Source organism: Notechis scutatus, chromosome 1 (assembly GCF_049901735.1).
Source record: "Notechis scutatus isolate UNSWTSFEM ecotype Mainland chromosome 1, rNotScu1.2, whole genome shotgun sequence".
Lineage (NCBI taxonomy): Eukaryota > Metazoa > Chordata > Lepidosauria > Squamata > Elapidae > Notechis > Notechis scutatus.
The window spans coordinates 183,244,353-183,265,638 of NC_142009.1; the positions used below are offsets into that span (position 1 = coordinate 183,244,353).

The following is a 21,286-nucleotide window of genomic DNA, read 5'->3' on the forward strand; positions in this document are numbered from 1 at the left end:
TCCTTCAACTTAGCTTTAAAGGTCCAATTATCATTGACTGGCGAAAAAACTCCCCCATAAACAGTTACGAAAAGGAAGAACTTCCATTCAAACTCAAAATACATATAAATTATAAATAGAACAAAAGCAACACAAATCACACTGAATAATTAATGAGACAAGGCAGGATAAGGGCTTGAAGACATCCACAGATATCGAAATACACACACTGAGAAGGATGCCAGAACTCTGATAAGAACTGACAGGCTAGAAATATTTTCACATTTGGCTTCCAGCACTGGCCCATACTCACTTTGGAATGGAAGTTTGCTGGAACGCTGGCACAGATATCCATGACCACTGATACTCTGCCTTCCAGTAACTTGACTCTTCCTTCTCTGTAGAATAAAGATGCCATGCTGCCTCATCACCATTTCTTCTTGCTTTTTAAAATAGGTGGGTCTCCTCCCTTTTACTGAATTAAGGTCCCACCATTATTTCAGCCCATTTTTTAATTTGATTTTTTTTCCTGGTTTTTGTTTGCAAAAACAAATGTAACAAGGAAACTATGGGGATGGTGGTATAAGATATAGCTAACACCACAGTTATTAGCTATGTGTTTAACTGAAATATTTTTGTTACATTTTATCTTATGTCCTCGTATGATAATTTTATCATACATAATCCAGGCAGTGTATAAATCCTCAAATAAACAAGCAATTAAATAAATGAATAGTCCATTAGCATTTACACCATTTCTTAGAGCATAGTTCTTAACACGTGAGACATTTAAATGGAGGAAGCATAAATTCTTTCCAGACCTATTCTCAACTCATTATCTATGTGTTAATTAGTGTTGTGGGTGTGTGTTTTGTTGCCCTGTCTCTTACTGAATTAAAGCAAACTGTGTGTTCTCTTTAAAGTGCAAGAAATCAGAACGTATCTTCCTATTGAAACTAATTTGTTTTGTTTTGGTTGTGATTCATCTGTAATCTGCACGGTATGCTTGCCATTTCTGTACAGACCAAAGCTATGTTGTGAAATTATAATACAGTAGTAAAAGTCATCTCTCAACAAGTGTGGGTGGGTGAGTCTCACATGCTGTAACCCATATTCCATATTTTTTTAATCCAGAAGATGTTCTAAAATGAAATTATGGGATGGATTGGATTTCCCTCTAAATAATTACATTCTGCTAAATATTATATTTGATTGTTTTTATTTTTAGTAATTAAGATTTTGGCAGGACCAATACATTATGCTATCAATGGCACAATTAATCATCACAAGTAACTACATGATATTATAATGTTCTTTATTTCAGTATATAGAACTAATTAGGATGCAAAATATTCTTTGATTAATCTTTGGATTTAATGAGGTGCAATGCATTTGTAAGTTTGGAGTAGGAAAGTAACCATAGTAGTCACCATCTACAGCGATTTATGACAGTAATTGGAAATACAAATATTTGATTATTCATTAAACTATCATTTGTTAACCCAGTTTATTGTTATTTTTCTTTCTAAGTAGCTTCAAAATTATTCTACTAGTTCAATTCATATTTTCATCTATTGCAACATTAATGTTTTCTGTTAGCTTCACAAAATAGCAGGGATGCTAAATAGAGACAATTTGAGATGTCAGACCATTGGAAGAGGGTCAAGAGTAGTACAGGAAGAATGGAGGAAAGAAGACATGGACTTCTCTGAAGAATTCCCCCTTACAGTATCAATGGCGACAATCTTGGCTCCAGTTAATAAACACTGAGGCACAACTAGACCCACCACCTTGAAGGATGTGAAAAGGAAAAGTCCTAGGTTGCATCAACAGAGGGATAATTACAAGATCACCCAAAGTGATAATACCAATTTATGCTATACTGGAGAGACCACATTTGGAATACTGCATCCAGTTCTGCTCACCCTGATACAAAAAAACATGTCGAGACCCTAGAAAGAGTGCAGAGAAATAAAGATAATAGGAGGTCTTCAGACTAAACCATAAGATGAACAATTGAGGAAACTGGGTATGTCTAGTCAAACTAAGAGAAGGATTAGGGTGATATGATAGCAGTCTTCCAGGACTTAAGGAGCTGCCATAGAGAAGAGCACGTCAATCTATCTCCAAAGCACCAGTGGACAGGATAAGAGGTGGAAGATCATTAAAGAGAGATCCAGTGTAGAACTAAGGAGAAATTTCCTGGTGCTAAGAACAATTAATCAATGGAACAGCTTACCTCTAGAACAGTGGTTCCCAACCTTTTTTTCACCCCGCACCCCTAAAGAAATTTCACACCCCCTGAAATTTAGACTTTAGGAACTACTGAACGCGTTAAATATATGGTAGGATTGAATCTTTTCAGCTGTGTATGTGACGGCCACTAAATATGAAAACAAAGTTAATCCATTGCAAAAGAAAATAAAAATGCCAACATATGGCCAATATCCTATTATTTACCTGGACTTTTCTCGCACCCCCTGGAATATCGTCTCGCACCCCCAGGGGGTGAGAGCAACCCAGGTTGGGAACCCCTGCTCTAGAAGTTGTGGGTACCCCATTACTGAAATTTTTCAAGAAGAGACTGGACAGCCATTTATCCAGAATACTATAGGGACCTCTGCTTCAGCAGAGAATTGGATTACAAGACTTCCAAGGTCCCTTCCAACTCTATTATTCTATATTCTAATAAATCGTATTATATTTTAGAGAGAGAAACAGTTTGGTCTACTGGTTGAGTCAATTTGCAATTACATGTTGGGTTGATCATTAAATTACAAATTTGTTAAACAAGAACTTAGAAGGAATGTTCAAAGATGTATTTAATGTTCAGTAAAGTAATATCAGGAATGATGAAAGAGAAAAAATGAAACATTGCAATCCCCAAAGACAGTCACCATAGTAAATGAATCAAAAGGACATGTTAATTAAGAAAAACATCCAAAATATTCCAAACCTATCACTTTTTTTTAATGGTGTAGCTTAAACAGAGACTTTTTTTTTTTTACTCAAAATTCTTACTTATGATCATTTCAACCCTAGAGTTTACCTTCCTGCTGCCATAACATCTTCGGTCTGTCTGTAATACCAAAAGTTTATTTTAGAGCTGATACAACAGTAATAATGCTTCCAAAATTGAATATGACTCTTTGTGGAATCAAAACTTTCCAACCCATGCAAAAAGATTAAAATGTGATTTAATAGATTTAGTGGCACAGAAAAATATGTATAAGCATTGGTAGATGTGTAAAAATAGAACTTGAAGCAAGGAGCAGATGGATTGGCTGAATGACTGATCCTGAAAAGGAACACTTCACATCACACTTTTTGTTGCAGGGCCCACTTATAATTTATTAACACACTTACTTTGCGAGATAAATAATCCAGGGGCTTTTGCTTGCCTAGCCGAAGAACCTCCAGCTAAATATATGGCTGAGTAGACCTTTTATGCTCTGTGAGTCATTAATCAAAAAATCAAAATGTTAACACTGCTTCACTGTAGATTGCAGCCATGCTCCACCAAGCAAAGGTAAAATCAAAACATTGTGTCTGCTTTTCACAGAAAAGGGAGGAAATGGCCACCTAATCTCTAGCATACAGCTTGTTACGCCTGAATTCAGTACAGCTTATGAAAACTAATTTTACTGTTGATTAGATAGGAACATTTCTGTTAGCCCAGGTTTTAAGTTAACAGAAGGTGAGGGGCTGGAAGTCTTTCTTGTGCATTGACTATTCCCCCATATCATAATCAGAGAAATTTAAAGGTGGAGAAAACCAAAATAAAAGCCAAACACCCCGTCATTATAACAGACTGTATTATTAAAATGGTAGTATCCATAGAAGGGAGTTATAATGTTCTTCTGCACGTGAATTACTTTGAAGAAAGTGCTAATCACACTCTAGTAAAAATAAATAAATAAAAGAGATAATAACGATCAACTTCATACCAGCTGCAAATACTTACTGTGCTTCCAATGCAATGGCTATACGGGTAGTCCTCGACTTACAACAGTTCATTTAGTGACTGGTCAAAGTTACAATGGCACTGGAAAAAAGTGACTTATGACCATTTTTTTATAGTTATGCAGCATTCCCACATGATCATGTGATCAGAATTCAGATGCTTGGCAACTGATTCGTGTTTATGACCATTGCAGTATCCCGGGGGGGGGGGAGGGGGGGTCATGTGATCCCCTTTTGAGACCATCTGACAAACAAAGTCAATAGAGAAGCCAGATTCACTTAAGAACCAGGTTACTAATTAATCAACTGCAGTGATTCACTTAACAACTGTGGCAAGAAAAGTTATAAAATGGGGCAAAAGTCACTTAACAAATGTCTCACTTAACAACTGAAATGTGGGGCTGAATTTGTTCCTAACTTGAGAACTCCCTGTACTATATTTCTATGTGCATGTTTTAGTTGTATGTATCTTGATGCCCTCAAAATACAGTTTTTGCATTTAGGGGATTTTTTAAAAATTAAGATTGGGTTTTGATAAGTGCAATTTAACAGGTTGCTAATATTTGAACATTTCAAATGGGACAGAAACATGTAAATTATAAAAACTTCCCTTAAAAACAAAAAAAGAATTCTTCCTTCTTAAGATTATTCCCAGTCTCTATATAATTGTTCATAAATATCCCAAACAGCTGCTGAGCTCAAGGATCTATTGAGAGCGTAAGATTATTAAAATGTATTAATCATTAAAAAATAGTCTGTTTTAATTGATAATTTACACAGAGCCCTGAGGAAAAAGACCTCAGGACAAAACCCTAGGATGACATTCACCTCTCAACTTAATGAAGAAGAGATGCTTACAGGTTTGAATTAATAAAATAATATGCATCACCCTCCATAAAGTTTCATTAAATTAGATCATCTATATTGGCCAAATGCTACCCACTGTAATGTATGCAGAGGACACATTCATTGTGAGGCCAAAATCCTGACATGCAATTATCAAAAAGGTGGATGTTATACCGTTTTGAGAAGAAAAAAAACTTCAAAAGAAACCTTATGAATGGCAAACAGATAGAAATTCAGGTGACCAGATATACACAGCTTTCTCTACAACAGCAATTCTGCTGAGAATCATTAGAGAACTGCGGCTGACAAAAATCTTTAAAAACATATATTCTGCTCAAAAGGTAGCTTTCATTGGTAGCTGAAGTAAAGCAGCAACTCAAACGTGACCCATATGGTCACAGGAAATTCAGGCAATTGAAAGTAGTAGAGTCTACATTGCTACATTGCTATTTGTGGGGGTGTACTTTTTATGCATGGTACAGTTTCTATTTGCTCCAACTAGCTTTCTCCCTATCTTGAATTCCTCAGATTCAAGTAGGTGAGAAATCTAATAAACTCTTGCCAGAACCTTTCATTTCATTGGGTTTTTAAAAGGGTTACTAAGCAATCAATATGAGACATGGACTTCCAAAGGGATAGGAATCTCCATAGCGGAAACCACATTAACAAGCCTTGTGACATTCTAAATATCACTGCATTTTATTGTGGAAGCTTAATAAATAACACATCTGTTTGCCTTCAAGATGCCCTGTGCCTTTTGCATTGTAATAAGGGTATCCCATCAATAGAACTCATTCATTCAATAGCATCTTTTTCATTGTTCAAGATCGTTTACCTTGTAAACTTTACAAAATTTTAAACAAATGCTCTAAAACAGGTATCCCCAACTCCCGGTCCATGGACTGGCACCAGTCTGCAACATGCCAGAAACCGGGCCGTGCAAACAAGTGAAGCCCCATCTGCAGGATGCAGGAAGCACATGAAACTACGCCTCCTCTGGTCTGTGGAAAAGCCTCTCTCCATAGAATCAGTTCCTAGTGCCCAAAAGGTTGGGGGCCACTGCTCTAAAACAGAATACTTTACTTCAAAGCATTTGGTCATATCATCTAAAATCACTAGATACAATTAGCATGTCAGGAAGCTTTTGTTTCAGTAACATAGCCTTGACCAAAAATAAACTTTCTAATTTACAACACAACATAAGGAAAATACAGTTTCTTAGGTAGTGATGAGTAAAACAATAGCAGGAAAAAAGAAATACAGATAACAAAAGATGCATATCACCCAGTCTTATACACACGTAAGCTTTGTTTCATTTAGATACAAGATCTAAAAAGGATTGGTTTTGGTTACTAAGGCAATGGCAAATCTTAATGTTTTCTAAGACATTACGGTAAAATTTGTCCTGTACCATGGACACTATATGGCTGTTTCCTGATGTTAGGATGTAGGAAGTTGTAATCCCAGGGTAAGGCATCACATACAACTCTATAAATTGAACAATAGTGTGATTAATTCTACACTTGATTGATAAATTTTATACATTTACAAAATAAGCAAAACAGTGGTGGAATTCAAATTTTTTTACTACTGGTTCTGTGGTTGTGGTTTGTTGGCCGTGGCAGGGGAAGGGCACTGTAAAATCTCCAGTCAGAGGTAGTATTTGCCGTTTCTCTGAACTACTCAAAATTTCCGCTACCAGTTCTCCAGAACTGGTCAGAACCTGCTGAATACCACCTCTGAAGCAAAATCTTATGCAAGACGGTATGACAAAAGAGATTACAGAGAGAAAATACCTAAGGTTAGATTTTTTTTTTTATCACATCTGAGTTTCAACCTTAAAGCATTACTGATCCTGAAAGCTAAGATAAGCATACAATTTCAGTTGAATAATAGTATGTTCTTTCTGCAAAGTGCCCAGGATATGGAAAACAAAATTACTTACTTGTTTTCTTCTGATGTTGTTTTTTTCAACTCTCAGGGTACTTTATAAAAGCAGGAGTCCTAGCAAGAACCATGGTGATGCTGTAGTTAGAATGAAGCAGGCTACTTCTGCTGATTGCCGGCTGTCAGAAGTTCGGCAGTTCGATTCTCACCAGCTCAAGATTGATTCATCCTTTCATCCTTCTGAGGTCAGTAAAATGAGGACCCACATGGTTGCGGATAATATGCTGACTCTGTAAATTGCTCAGAGAGGGTTGTAAAGCACTATGAATCAATATAAAAGTGCAAGTGCTATTGCTATATTTCCTATCCAAAAACAAACCAGAAAACTCAGGTCCTGCTTAGGGTCCCGAGCCACTGGGAGTTGGGCAGCATATACATTTAATAAATAATTATTAAAATATTATTTATATAACTGTCAATGATAATTTTATCAATCATAAGATGCAGGTATTAGAAATTTTGCAAATTCCAATTTATATTGTTCACCTTTTCCTTATAGTCAGATGCTGCTACCTCCTGAGATTTTCTACATATACACACATTAGGATACATGTAAATTAGGAGTCATGGAAGTGCAGTGGTTAGAATGCAGTATTGCAGGCTAACTCTGCCCACAGCCAGGAGTTCAATCTTGACTGGCTCAAGGTTAACTCAGCCTTCCATCCTTCCGAAGTTGGTAAAATGAGGAGCCAGATTGTTGGGGACGATATGCTGAAGTTTTAAACTGCTCAGAGAGTGCTACAAAACACTATAGATTGGTATGTAAGTCTAAGTCTATGTAAGTGCTATTGCTACTGCTATATAGATGATTTCTCCCATTTTCAAGGAACATGGGAAGAGAGCCATGAGGTTGAACAACATTTTGATTTTCCATGTGCTACAACTGATCATCATTTCTCCTCTCTGCTGGTGAATGTCTGTCAGACTCTAATGAAAATGAAACTTTAATTCCTCAAGCAGAAAAGCTCTTATATAAAAGAAGGAACTCGTGTTTATGGGGAATCCATGTATAACGAATAACTACTTATGAATATCTACTGGACAGTCATTAAGGTAGGGGGATATTTAATTATGCAAGTCCCAGGATGAAAAAGAGATCTCTTCCCAGGTCTCTTTACATATTCATTTAATTATTCATTAGTTAGGTTCTAAATTGTTCATAATTCTTATAATTAAGTTTTCTAAAACATTTCCCACCATAAAAAGGAATTAAAGAGGAAACTAGACTTGGTCATTTTTAAAACTGATTTATCTTTTCAATCTCTTTCTAAATTAGAAATCCAGAGCTATCTCTGCTATTATATCATGTAAAGTTGGTATCTTTGAAAAGTCATAGAGAGAAAGAGAGATCTGTTAATTTACTAAAATAGGAAACATGGGCATATTGCTATTTTTCAATATATAAAATTGGCTACCCTGTTCTGATATGTCCCCCACTGGGAGTTGAGCAGCATATACATTTAATAAATAATTATTAAAATATTATTTATATAACTGTCAATGATAATTTTATGAATCATAAGATGCAGGTATTAGAAATTTTGCAAATTCCAATTTATATTGTTCACCTTTTCCTTCTTTCTTTTTTCTGTCTTGAAAATAACACCGTTTGTAAATAAAACCTTGCAATATTTTAAAATCTAGGCCATGTGCTATATTTTAATATTGATTGAAAGAAAGCTAACGGATTGAAAATGTATTTACAGAGTCTAAGCTACTGCAATTCTTCAAACTGTATTCTGAGCTTCTTTTGTGAGCAGAATTGCCATTTGAATTCTATTGTATTCACTTCACTTGCTATACCACCAACTACTATAGCCTCTGCACTAACAATTATCTGATTTTAAGAAGACACCTTTGTGCTACAGGTAGCTATGCATTATATAATGGCTCTTCAACTTTGCAGATATCAGAAAATTGGCAAAAACCTGTTTTTTCCCCCTCAACACTCCCATTTATGTTACTGCTTCCAGAAGCTAACATTTGTTCTTATTTTCTTGTATAAATCTCAAAAAGAAATTTAACCAAGTGAGGAGTAAGTGACAGGGATCCCATCTAGAGATAAATATAGAACATGAAACCATAATATTGAAAAAAATCTTATTTACCAGAAGGGCAAATTTTTAAGCACGGTTCTTTCCAGATTCACATTACATTCCTATACTGTTTATGATAACTTAGAAATTAAGTGTGCTAAAAGTAATGTGACTTCTTTCTAGGTAACCATATAGATGAGTACTGTTGAGAACATTTGTAAATCTTTTCTTTGTGAATTTGCCAGTTTCATTGCAATTTTTAAAGAAAGATCCAGCAGCAAATGAGAGAGTGGATGAAGATTTCAGAAATAAAATTCTATCTTAATTAAAAGGGCTCATACTGTGTATTAGAACTATAGCAGGGCCACAATCATTTTGAACACAAATGCAATTTGTGTGTTTATGGACATACTGGTTGGAGTGAATGGGAATTGCTATCTGAAACATTGGATGAGTGCCATATTGGCTAGGAAAGTTCCAGAAGACATTTTTGTCTTTTAAGGGTAGAGGCATGGCATGAAATTGACTAGAAAGTACCGAAATTGTAGATATATTTAGTAGTTTTGATTGCTAGAAGTTCCTCTTCTTGAAACAGCAGGAGTTGATGAGCAAGTTCACACACAAGTTACTTTTCATTTGGAAAAACAAAATAACTTGTGTGTGAACTTACCCATCAATTCACTGGTGTTTGATGAAGAGGAATTTCTAGTAATCAAAACTATTAAAAGTATCTACAATTGCTGCATGTTCTAGATCAGTGGTTCCCAAAGTGGATGGTACTGTCCCCTGGGGGGCAGTGGGATGCCTTAGGGAGGTGCTAAGAGGCAAGGGGGCCGGCAGGGGGCACTAACAGGCAGCAGGGAAGCCTTCAAGGCGCCGGCCCTGCAGGCTCACTGACTGCTGGCCACGCAGCCCATTGACTGTTTCATCACTCCGTAGCCAGCGCCTCAAATGTGGAACCCGCACGCAGTGAGCCTTGCCAAGCCTGGGGGGGAGACAGTGGGAGGTGGTGGAAAGGGGGCACTTTAGCTTGCAGGCTGCCCTCTCCAGAGGAAGCGGCAGAGGTCCGCCAGAAGGCCCGAAAGCAAAACCCTCCCAAAGCATGCAGTGGAAGGGGTGGGTGGTCCAGTGTTAGGGCCCGCTTTCCCAGAGGAGAACAAGGGAGCATGCAGCGCCCACCTGGCCTCTGCCTCTCCAGCCAGTCAGGCTTGCGCGCAGAAAGAGGGTGGGTGCAGCTGCAGCTCTCCAAGGCATGTGGCTCAGTTTGGTTCAGCTCTACGTGGCTGTCCTGGACTAGAACCTAGCCTTCCTCTGCAGCCCAGTTCTTCCGATCGAGCCCTGCGCTTGCTTGCATGCTTACTTAGTTCCTAAGTGATTGTTCTCTCCACCTCCGCCAGTCTGGGCTGCTTCCACATGCCTTCCTCCTCCCAGGCGGAGTGTAAAGGTGGGCGGAATGCTGCAATGAAGTTGGGAGTCTCTGAGCGTGTGCAGAGTACCTCCCCTTGCTTGACCCGATGGAAGTGGACCTTGGGTTGAAGCAAAGAGGGTGAAGTCAGTCGCATTGCTGCCTCAGGGAGGTTGGCATTGCAAAATTGGATGCCAAAGAAAAAACTGGGGCAGGGGGCTGGAGAAGGGGCAAAGGGGCAGCTGCATTAAGGAGCAGGAAGCCATGGTTTATTGACTAAGCCAGAATCAACCAGCATGCTAAACTCTAAGCCAGAATGGCTGAGTTGATATATTCAGCCCATGTTTCTCAACCTTGGCAACTTGTGTGGGCTTCAATTCCAACTCTGGCTTTGCTCTACTTTCCCATAGTGCTGCTGCTATCGCATTCTTTCTGTCTGTCCATCTGTCTGTCCGTCTGTCCGTCCATCCATCCATCCACCCAAAAGGCCTGCCTGCCTGCCTTCCTGCCTTCCTGCCTGCCTACCTACCTACCTACCTGCCTGCCTTTCTGTCTGTCTACATACCTATCTACCTATCTACAAATATAGATCTATCTATCTATCTATCTATCTATCTATCTATCTATCTATCTATCTATCTATCTATCCATCCATCCATCCATCCATCCATCCATCCATCCAAAATGTCTGCCTGCCTGCCTTCCTGCCTACCTACTTGCCTGCCTACCTGTCTTTCTGTCTACCTACCTATCTACCTATCTACCAATATAGATATCTCTCTCTCTCTCTCTCTCTCTCTCTCTCTCTCTCTCTCTCTCTCTCTCTCTCTCTCTCTCTCTCTCTCTCTCTCTCTCTCCCATCCATCCATCCATCCATCCATCCATCCATCCATCCATCCATCCATCCATGTTCGAAGTGCCAGCCCCGCAGGCACTTTGGGAAAGTACAACAAAGCCAATCTGGGAGGGAGGGAGGGAGGGAGAGAGAGAGAGAGAGAGAGAGAGAGAGAGAGACCTGATGCATCAGATTGAAATGAGGCCTAGTTTAGACTGAGGCCCTTTTCCACATTGAAACTTCTTTGGCTTCTATTAAAGTTTTTGTGGACGAAACATGGTCAAGACTATCAGGAAGCTCTCACATTTTGTTGAGGCTTTAAACAGGATCCATTGGACCAGATCACCACCTTAAAAATTACTTTTCCCCAATGTATTACAGTGCCAGTTCTGAAGAAGGCAAAACCAAAATGTACTGGTAAATTACAAGGAGAACACACACACACACACTCCCTTCTAACCCTGCTGGAGCAAGTGATTGGACTAGAATAGATATCTCATTATCTTTCTCCCTCCCTCCCTTCTTCTTTATTTCTTTTTCTTTCTGTTCCTTCCTTCCATCCCCTCTCTTTCTTTGTCCCTTTTTCTTTCTTTCCCTTTTCTCTTTCTTTTCTTTTCTTTTCTTTTCTTTTCTTTTCTTTTCTTTTCTTTTCTTCTCTTCTCTTCTCTTCTCTTCTCTTCTCTTCTCTTCTCCTCTCTCTCTCTCTCTCTCTCTCCTCTCTCAGGCTCACCCCATTGACTTGACTTGCTTGGGCAGGTCCCTCCAGTGCAGTGGACTCAATGGGGTGGACCTGCAGGGCCGGCACCTACAACGCGGCAGTGGCGGCATGTTTGAAAAGTAGAGCAAAGCCAGAGGTCAGTAATTTTTCCTGCAAAGAGTCACAAAATCTTCTGTGTTGTGCACCAGAAGGGACACACATGTCAATGCAATTCAGCAACATAAAATAAAGAGCTACAAATAAAACAAATCAACAAGAATCGGCAAAGCATCTCTGATTAGATTTTATTCACTACTAGAATCTAATCAGAGATGCTTTGCCGATTCTAGTCCAATGACTTGCTCCAGAAGGGTTAGAAGGCAGTCTGTGTGTATGTGTGTGCATGGCTGTCAAAACTCCAAAAACAGGTAAAGTATCTCTGGGGAGGTCAGTCATAAATTAGAACACTTGCTAAACAACCGGCCATTAAGTAAGGACCACTTGTTTGCCAGTCACCTGGCCACTCCCACCCAGTCACATGACTACCAAACCACACCTACCCAGTCATGTGACCAGCAAGCCATGCCCAGCCAGCAAGCAACACCAGCCAGTCATATGACTAGCAAGCCACACCCGCCCAGTCACATGACCAGCAAGCCACACCCTCAAATTAGGCCACGCCCACAGAAATTTGAATCCCACCCCTGGGTGGGGGGCACCGAGGATGAGTTTGTAGCACCAAAGGGGCAGTGGACTGAAAAAGTTTGGGAACCACTGTTCTAGATAATTTTGTGCAATGCCCCTGCCCTTAAAGCAAGAGAAAGAGAAAAGAAGGCGAGGCGAGGCAAGGCGTGGCGAAGAGAAGAGAAGAGAAGAGAAGAGAAGAGAAGAGAAGAGAAGAGAAGAGAAGAGAAGAGAAGAGAAGAGAAGAGAAGAGAAGAGAAGAGAAGAGAAGAGGAGTATTGCCAGTTGTTAATTAACCATTCATCATTTTTGGGAGCAATACTTTCTTTATATAGTTTCCATCAAAATTGCCATCTCAGTTCACCCAGCTGTGAGCAAGAGAGCATCATGTTGTGACATCCATAGGAAAAGTGGCATTAAAAGCATTCCATAAAAGAAACCCTACTGGTCCTTTGTCTTTCTTATTTTGCTGCAGATATGTTATTATTGTGGCTTGGGAAACAAATTGAAAAGAAAAGGTAAAGACTTTTTTAAAGTTGCATTTTTAAAAGCTTGAGGATTAAGGTTATTATTATGGTGAAAGAATCGATGGGACGTGATTTTCTTAGAGTAATTATAGATAGAACACTAGATTTTACTGAGCAATGGGTACAGAATAGCATAAATCTGTCTTCACCAGCATGGTCATCTGCTTGGTCCCAAAGATAGTTAAATGTGGAATTATGAGGGGAAACTGATGACCCTGCCAAAATTAAGTGCATTTTATGCACACACACACACACACACACACACACACACACACACACACTTACCCCATTTTAAAATGAAAAAGCTGGGCACAGAGTTAAGAATTTGAAAGAGGTAAGAAAATAAAGCCATGGCTTTACTGAGGACCTAGCAAAGGAAAGTATACTTAGAGTCTCCAAGTAGGCCTGGATGTTTGAAGAATACTATGCCAGTGTTCAAAGAAGGCAACCTGAGCTTGTCTTTGAAGGCTGACTCTTCTTGCAGACACAAAAGGTGCTGCTTAATTCAAACATTCATCTGTATGTTTGCTATCCATGTAAACTACCTTGAGCTCCTAGAGGCAACAAGCCTCATTCACATGCATTCACACTTATTCAGGAATCACACACATATTAATCTCCTTCCTTGTCCCTTTTCCCAGTTGACTTTGAGCAAGATCTCCAGGAAAGCAAAAACAGTAAGGCAAGCTTCCGTGTACTAATCTCTTTAGAAACGGGCAACCTGCCACTAATTTCCAGCTGACCAGAGAAGTGGGTTAAGACACTGGATGGCTTTCCCTACCAAGGTTTTGTAGCATGGCTGATTCAAGACAGAGGAAACGGGCCTTTATTAATTTGATCCCAATAGTTTGAATTCTGCTTAGAAATGAAATAGGAGCCAATGCAGTTGACCTTATAAAGGAATTATAATTTATCTACTGGTGGTATTAGTCAGCACTATTTCATCGACTTAAAAAGCAGCCTTGCTGCTGCTGCCTGAGCACTTATGAATAAAAACTGCAAACCTGATCTTAAAATCCACTGACAACAGACTGATGACCCTTTGTCCCTGGGTTAGTTATCATTCACAAGGATTGATTTGTTGAGATTTCATTTCCATTTATCCATGGCTAGTCCATCATATCTCTCAGACTATGATTTCCAGGACTAAGATGGTAAAGAAACAGAGAATTACTGCAGGGGTGGGATTCTAGGTTCGCACCTATTCACTAGAACCGGTTGTTAACATTCTAAGCAGTTCAGAGAACCGGTTGTTAGAAGAAATTACTGGCTTAATCCTGTAAGGAAGGCAGGAAGGAAACATTCTGGTGTTGCTTACAGAAACTGCCTCTCCATTAACCCTTTTTACATTTTTGGCAGGACTAGACTTCCTGTCTCTGGAACTTCTCTGGAGTTTTTTTTCCCTCCTTTGCTGGTACTTTGCTTGTGTGGAGTGACCATTCAAAGTTACAATGGCACTGAAAAAAGTGACTTATGACTGTTTTTCACATTTACAATTGTTGCAGCATCCCCACTGTCATGAGAGGCCAGGGGAGAAGATGTGTGCCTCGATGTGAGTGATGTTGAGTTGGCCACGCCTAGCCATGACCATCAAGCCACGCCCACCAACTAAGCCACGCCCACAGAATCGGTTGTTAAAAATTTGAATCCCACCCCTGAATTACTGGTTTACTACATGTCATTGGCAGCAGCCAATTTCCTATTTCTGGAGTGAATACATTCACACAGATATACCATTGCATCCATAGAAATGCCTTTACCATCCATATAATCATTAGTGACAGAGCTTCCCCTCTGCCTCTCATGTTTCAATAATAATATCTCCCTCTCTACTTATAAAATCATTACATTGGAAAAACATCCAAATATAGACATTAATGCTATTGTGTTTCTATATTTCTAAACTGCTGGGTTCTCAAGAAGTGCTTAAAAATATTCCCCTGGAGAACAAAAATGCAAAATAGCTTGATTTCTTTTAAATCTGGGACACTTTCTAATTACAGTTAGACTTAAGATTCTGCAAGATTCAAATCAGGCATGTCCAAATGTTGGGCAAAATTACCTGCGCCAATCAGTAAACTTGCTTGATTAAAAGCACATCCTGCCCCTTATCCCATTTGTGAGCAGGAGTATAAATATCTTCTTTAGGATTCCATGAGCTTCTTCCTAAATCAACGCAAATGAGAAAATTCACAGGAAACAGGAGTATTTGTTCCTCAACACTCAAGAGATTTAAAATATGTTGTCAAGACTATCAAGTGCGTTTTAAGAAATATTAGCTACTTGTCTTCAATTGTTTTGATGAATTGATCTTGTTTCCACCTTTGTCTCATTAGCATTGTGTATCAAACCATTCAAAGCAAGCGTAAATCAGCAGGTCTATTTTCACCACCTCTACCCCTTGTGTACAGCCAAACAAGTTATGAGTTTAACAGGGTAGATGGTTTATAAATCCATGTCTGTTATTGTGCATGTTTTTCTTAAAAGTGGTGAGGGATGTCATACAAAGTTTTAATAAGGCAGAAAAGTATAAATGACTAAACTCTGGATCCTTAGTAGCATATATACTTAATGCTTTTCCCTGTTTTCCTTAAAACAACTACTCTTTGAGGTGAGCTGGGCTGAGAGACCATGACTAGCCCAATATCACTCAGCTGAGTTTTACAACTAAGGGAGACTACAACTCTCTGGCTCCCAGCTTCTAGGCCACTGCGTTTAACCACTGCACCAAACTTCTTCTGTTAGTGTTATAGAATAGCATGTATACTAGCAACACAATCTAATTCTATCTACATTTACTTCAGTACAAAGATTAGTGATTTGAGAATCTTCTTCAGTTTTGCATTTACTGTTCCATATTTTTAAATGAAATCAGTTCTATATTACTCCAAATTTCCCATGCAGTTAATAAGAGAGCATGAAATGTGCTATATCATGAATAATTTCCAGTAAAATATGTTTATGAATATGCATGTATATTTTAATGCAAATTATAAAGATAAATAAATTAAGCCACTTAGTGCAGAAACAGAAAAAGACAGGCTTATAATGAAAATGTGCAAAAATGTCAGTCAGAAAATGGTCCACCTATACCTCTTTGGGTTGTGTGACCAAATACAGGAACAATTTGCACAAAATTGTAACCATGACGTGCAATCCTAAGCGTATTTGCTTATGTCGTTTTAATTAGTAATCATACAGAAAATTCCTGCTTAGCTTTTCCTTCATTATTGTCTTTTTATAACTGGTGATTTGGTGCTCCTTATTTCATAGTCATAAAGCCCAATAGTCAAAATGCCTGTTTCTTTGGACCGAGTTTGTGCTGTATTGTTTAATTTAGAACACGCCAGCTTTCTGACTTAAAAGGATGTGTGGGTGTGTACACATATTTTAGATTACTTCCCCTGCACAAAGGCACGTACACACCCACACTGACATTTTTAATGGAACAAGGAAACTGCATTAATTTTGACTTTTAAAAGACAGCTACAATTATACACTCTCATTTTGTTCCATAGGTGAACCTGCCCCACTAAATGATAGACCAAGTGAGAAGGGTTTTTAAAATGGAGAGACCTGGAAAGTAAGAAGCATTTTCCAATGGAAGCCAAATTTTAAGCCTAGGGAGCTCTATAAAAATCTAAATAGAGACTTATGAAGTGAAAACATTACCTTTAGTTTTTAATCCTGGAGCGCAAGAAATCATGGCTTCTTGACACAATGTACTAATGCACTCCGCGTTCAAGCAAGCGGTGGGACTCCTAAGCTTGCCAGCTTAATGCCTTTCTCGCTGGCAGCAGGAAGCCCCAAGCATTACTGTGTCCTCTCCTTTCCTAATTGGTGTATAAAAACAGAAGAATTCATTCACCTGCATCTTCTTTCTTTCCTTCTCTTTTCATTATCCATGTGCCCCTATTTTCTCTCCTAGTTGGTACTCACGCTCTTTGGCTTTTGAAGAAAGTGCGCCATTTCATCCACAGCTAGAGCTGCTGCAGCCAGCAAAGCATTCTAGGTGTTAAATGGAGCCTCAAAAATTGGGGTAGGTGGGAGGTAACTGAAAGCACCAAAATTTTTTACCTCAGACACTGAGAGCTCTTTTGATGGCCTCCCCCCAATCTTACCCAGTTTCTTAACATAATTCATTGGACTAAGTTGCACCAATCTTCCTGATTGAAAATGCCGCTATTGGGGGATTGATCTATTGCTGTTCTGCCTCTACAAAATCAACCCCATATCTGGTGTGCAGATCTACCTAAACAGGATGAAACCTTTTATGTGGAGCAATCCAGTGGTGGGATTCAAATTTTTACTACTGGTTCCATGGGTGTGGCTTGGTGGGCATGGCAGAAGAAGGATACTGTAAAATCTCCAGTCAGAGGTGGTATTTGCCAGTTCTCTGAACTACTCAAAATTTCCACTACCGGTTCTCCAGAACTGGTCTTAACCTGCTGAATACCACCCCTGGAGTAATCTCTGCTCAGGTTAATTGCTTGGCTTCACACAGTATGCCAAATCTTCAATCTGGATTTAAAAAATAAATGAACAGTAGTTGTGCTCATACAACTATTCTGTGTCCAGATGAACCACAGGATGGCTTAATATATAGAGCTGGTTCACCCCAAATATTAACAAAATGGCTGGGCATCTAGGCAACTACCCATCTCCATTTTTGCCTAGCTTAGCTTCTTGCACAAACTCAATTGATGAGGCACTTTCTAGATCAGACTGACTGAATGAAGGCAATGATTTCTATATGTGATCTCCTATCATCAGAAGAAGACCAAACATCTTGGATATTCTGTAAGTTCAAGACTTCACCCCACTCCATCCTTAGCCTTATAAATAAACATGTTAGTGCTTTGGTTAATACTGGTTTTGTTTCAAGCTAAAGTGGTACAGTACTTAGATCCTGCTGGTCATCTGAAAAATGGTAAAGTCTTGCTATTTGGACATACCTTCTATTCCTAGTTCTTAGGATAAAAGGGATGCATGTTTCTTCTTCCAATTATTTTCCTAAAATATTCTATTTATTTAAAAGTATGTATGAAGAAGTATAAAAATACTAGGTATTTTGAATTAAAATATAAAAAATATATACAACTGGATTCTTTCGAATATCCCGATAGACTAATAGAGTTGTTATGGTAACTTTCATTCTTGGTTTAACATATATTCAGGTCGCTGCTGTTTACAGTCTCAAATAAACTGCTTTGTTTTGCTGCCTTAACAAGGTTTGTGCAGTGCCGCTGAAGCTTTCTGCAGAAGTTAGGTAGGGTGGCAGAGCATAAGGCAACAGGGGTCTCAGAATGCAGGGTGATAAGGATGAGTGTGGTTGGGGTTTAGTCTGGGGCAGTTGCAGGTACCCTTGGCAACAAGAAACTGCTTTGTGCCATGCTGCTGGACTGGACTGCCCCAGACTAAACCCCAACCACACTCATCCTTATCACCCTGCATTCTGAGACCCCTGTTGCCTTATGCTCTGCCACCCTACCTAACTTCTGCAGAAAGCTTCAGCGGCACTGCACAAACCTTGTTAAGGCAGCAAAACAAAGCAGTTTATTTGAGGGCTGTACAGCAGCGACCTGAATATATGTTAAACCAAGAATGAAAGTTACCATAATAACTCTATTAGTCTATCGGGATATTCGAAAGATGTATGTGGAATCCAGTTGTATATATTTTTTATATTTTAATTCAAAATACCTAGTATTTTTATACTAGGTATAAAAATGGGGCTGGATTTCACACTGCACTGCAAATCAAAAGCTTCTTGCAGCCATCAGAGCTACATCAGACCAAGAAGCCCCGACCTTGCTGTGCTTGCACACTTTAATGTACATACCCTGTTCTCTCTTTCCCCAGGCTCTCTGAACTCAAACCACAGTGCAGTATCCTCCCCGCCCCCAATTCATGCACAGCCTCCTCCACCCCTGTGCTGCATCCCCAACCTCCTTACCTGGTTCCAACTTCTACTTCCTGCTTAATGACCCAAACACCTGGAGTGATAACAGCAAGTAGGACTGCCAGGATTGCCCTCACTTAGTGATGAGGTCACGTGTCATCCCACTTTACAACCACCTTACTTAGTGACAGTAATTCCAGTCCCAAATGTGTTTGTATGACCACGACTGCCTGCATAGGAGAAAAATTTTAAAGGAAAAAAAAAAGCCTCCATTATTGCACGTTAAAACCCTGGCAAATCATGTTATCAGATCTTTCTCATCATATACACTTTGGCCCTTGGCAAACCTGTGCTTGAAACTACTGTATTCCAAATGAAAATTAAAATTACCTTAGATGTTGAAAGAACAGGTTCCCTGCAGGGTTAAACATTGCAAAATTACCTCTCATAGATTGGGGATATGTCGCTGCCCTTTTCAAGCCCATGCTGTACTTGACTGGTTTATGAGCTGGTCTCACAGGCTTATTATGCTCAAACAAGGTAGTAACAGGACTAGGATGAAGAAATGACTGGAACCAGGGTGGGGAATGAAATTCAAGTTAAATTATTAAACTAATATGTTTACAGCCCACATACTGAAAATTTGACCTTTCTCTTGCATTATAAATAAAAGTTCAGCAAGTTTCAAAGGGATTCTTGGTGTCACTGGCCACTTTCAAAAGAGTCTTTATCCTTGTTCTAAACTTTCACAGGTGTCCCTGTGAAATTTTTCTCTCTCCCTCTTCTTCCCCCAAACACCTCCATCCCAGCAATTCCTATGACTGCACCAATGTGCCAACTTCTCTTCCCACTGAGACTTAGTCCAGAGTGAGGTTAATTCTACTTCTGATGAACAGAAGAACACAAAATAAGATGATTCCAGGAAGAAGGGGGGGACGAGGAGGAGGAGGAGGCATTTCTACATACTTCAGCTGAAAAATGCTGAGCCCCTGACTATTGATCCTTGATTACCATGCATAACAACTGACAGTGGTAGAGTGGTTTGTCCAAAGTGTGTGACTTGGGATTAATTATTATTTCTTGCCCCACCTACCATACAGGGTAGTTGTGCAGTTCTAGCTCTCTTGAGAAGACAATTTAACCTTTTAAAAACTTCTTTATCAATATTTGTGCTGTAGATTAACTGCAAGCAGTGGACAAGGGTGGTATTGAAATCTAACCCCAGGGGCAAACATTGACATCTGACAAAAATGAACAGTTCAAAGATGTTGACAGGCACAAACAAACAAATGGTTACCATTTGTTGCTACTCCAACCTTTCTCAATTTTAAGCCAACTGCTAGTGACCTTTCATGGATATGTCAATGTGTTTCTCTGACAATATGGAAATGGTTTGCAATGTCTTCTGCCAGATGGTTTTTGGTTCATACAGAAAATCAACATGATCCCATCCTGGGATTTCCTATTGATTTATCATCCAAGTACCAATTTTATCCTTGTAGCTGGGCTTCCCCATTTTTTTTTGGGGGGGGGGAGGGTTCTTGACTCCTAGGTCTAGGCTCTGAGTTTTCTTCACAAGGATTTTTTTTTCCAGAAGAAGTTTGCCATTCCCTCCTTCTTATAGCTGAGAGGGAGGAACTGGTCCAAAGTCACCCAGTTGACTTTGTGTGCAAAGCAGGACTAGAACTCATGGTCCCCAGTTTTTAGCCCAATGCCTTAGCCACTACATCAAACTGGCTCTCTTTTCCCAATTTAGAATCAGTTAATTGTGCCTTGTCTAATTTCCACCCAGTTAGATTGGTGAAAACTGGGAATTCTTGGAGAAGAGTTACTATTGTATTAGCAAGTGACAGGCTGGGATAATTGTTTCAATTCTGGTTTTCAGGGCTGTAGATTCAACCCCATTTTGACTGACCACAACTAAAATCGCTCCTGTTGTTTGTTTGTTTGTTTGTTTGTTTATCAAATTTCTAAAGCCACCCAATTCTATAATGATGAGGATATACTGTATTTTAAAAACATAAAAATCATAACCAACAAAAAATAAATGTCCAGAAAAAGAGAGCAATATTTCTCTACACCCCAACTCCAAATATTCCCCAAGTCTCACTTCCCAACCCAGGGGCTGAGGAAAGAGTCAGATCTTCAACACTCACTTAAACCAGATTAGAACTGGAACCATTTGAATCACTGGTGGGGTTTATATTCCTTGCAGACAGCTGGCAATCTGCATCCCCTTCCATTCCCCACTGAAGAGCTGAATAAGCTTCTTGGATGAGAAGTGAAACGTCTTCAAAAGAAAAAACAAGAAAGTCCAAATGCCTCCTGAAAAAGCAACTTTGGGACAAGTATGACCTCGATGAATGAGAATCTCTACAGATTCTACAATTTGGAATGAACACCCTTTGAATGGTGTGGGTGTAGGAATGAATTTCCAGAGAAAAATTGCAGACTACAGGAACCAG

The 21,286-nt window shown here is 39.3% G+C and overlaps 1 long non-coding RNA gene across 2 annotated transcripts; it reads left to right on the forward strand.

Annotated features, from left to right (window-relative positions):
- The first annotated feature begins 278 nt into the window (after positions 1-278).
- LOC148133122 (uncharacterized) lies at positions 279-12,264 on the forward strand. 2 transcript variants are annotated; one of them, XR_015747114.1, is made up of 4 exons: positions 279-435; positions 6,770-6,920; positions 7,562-7,788; positions 8,955-9,361. It is a non-coding gene; the product is annotated as an uncharacterized LOC148133122 (long non-coding RNA). The 2 variants fall into 2 exon arrangements; XR_015747108.1 differs by lacking the exons at positions 7,562-7,788; positions 8,955-9,361 and adding an exon at positions 11,736-12,264.
- The last annotated feature ends 9,022 nt before the right edge of the window (positions 12,265-21,286 follow it).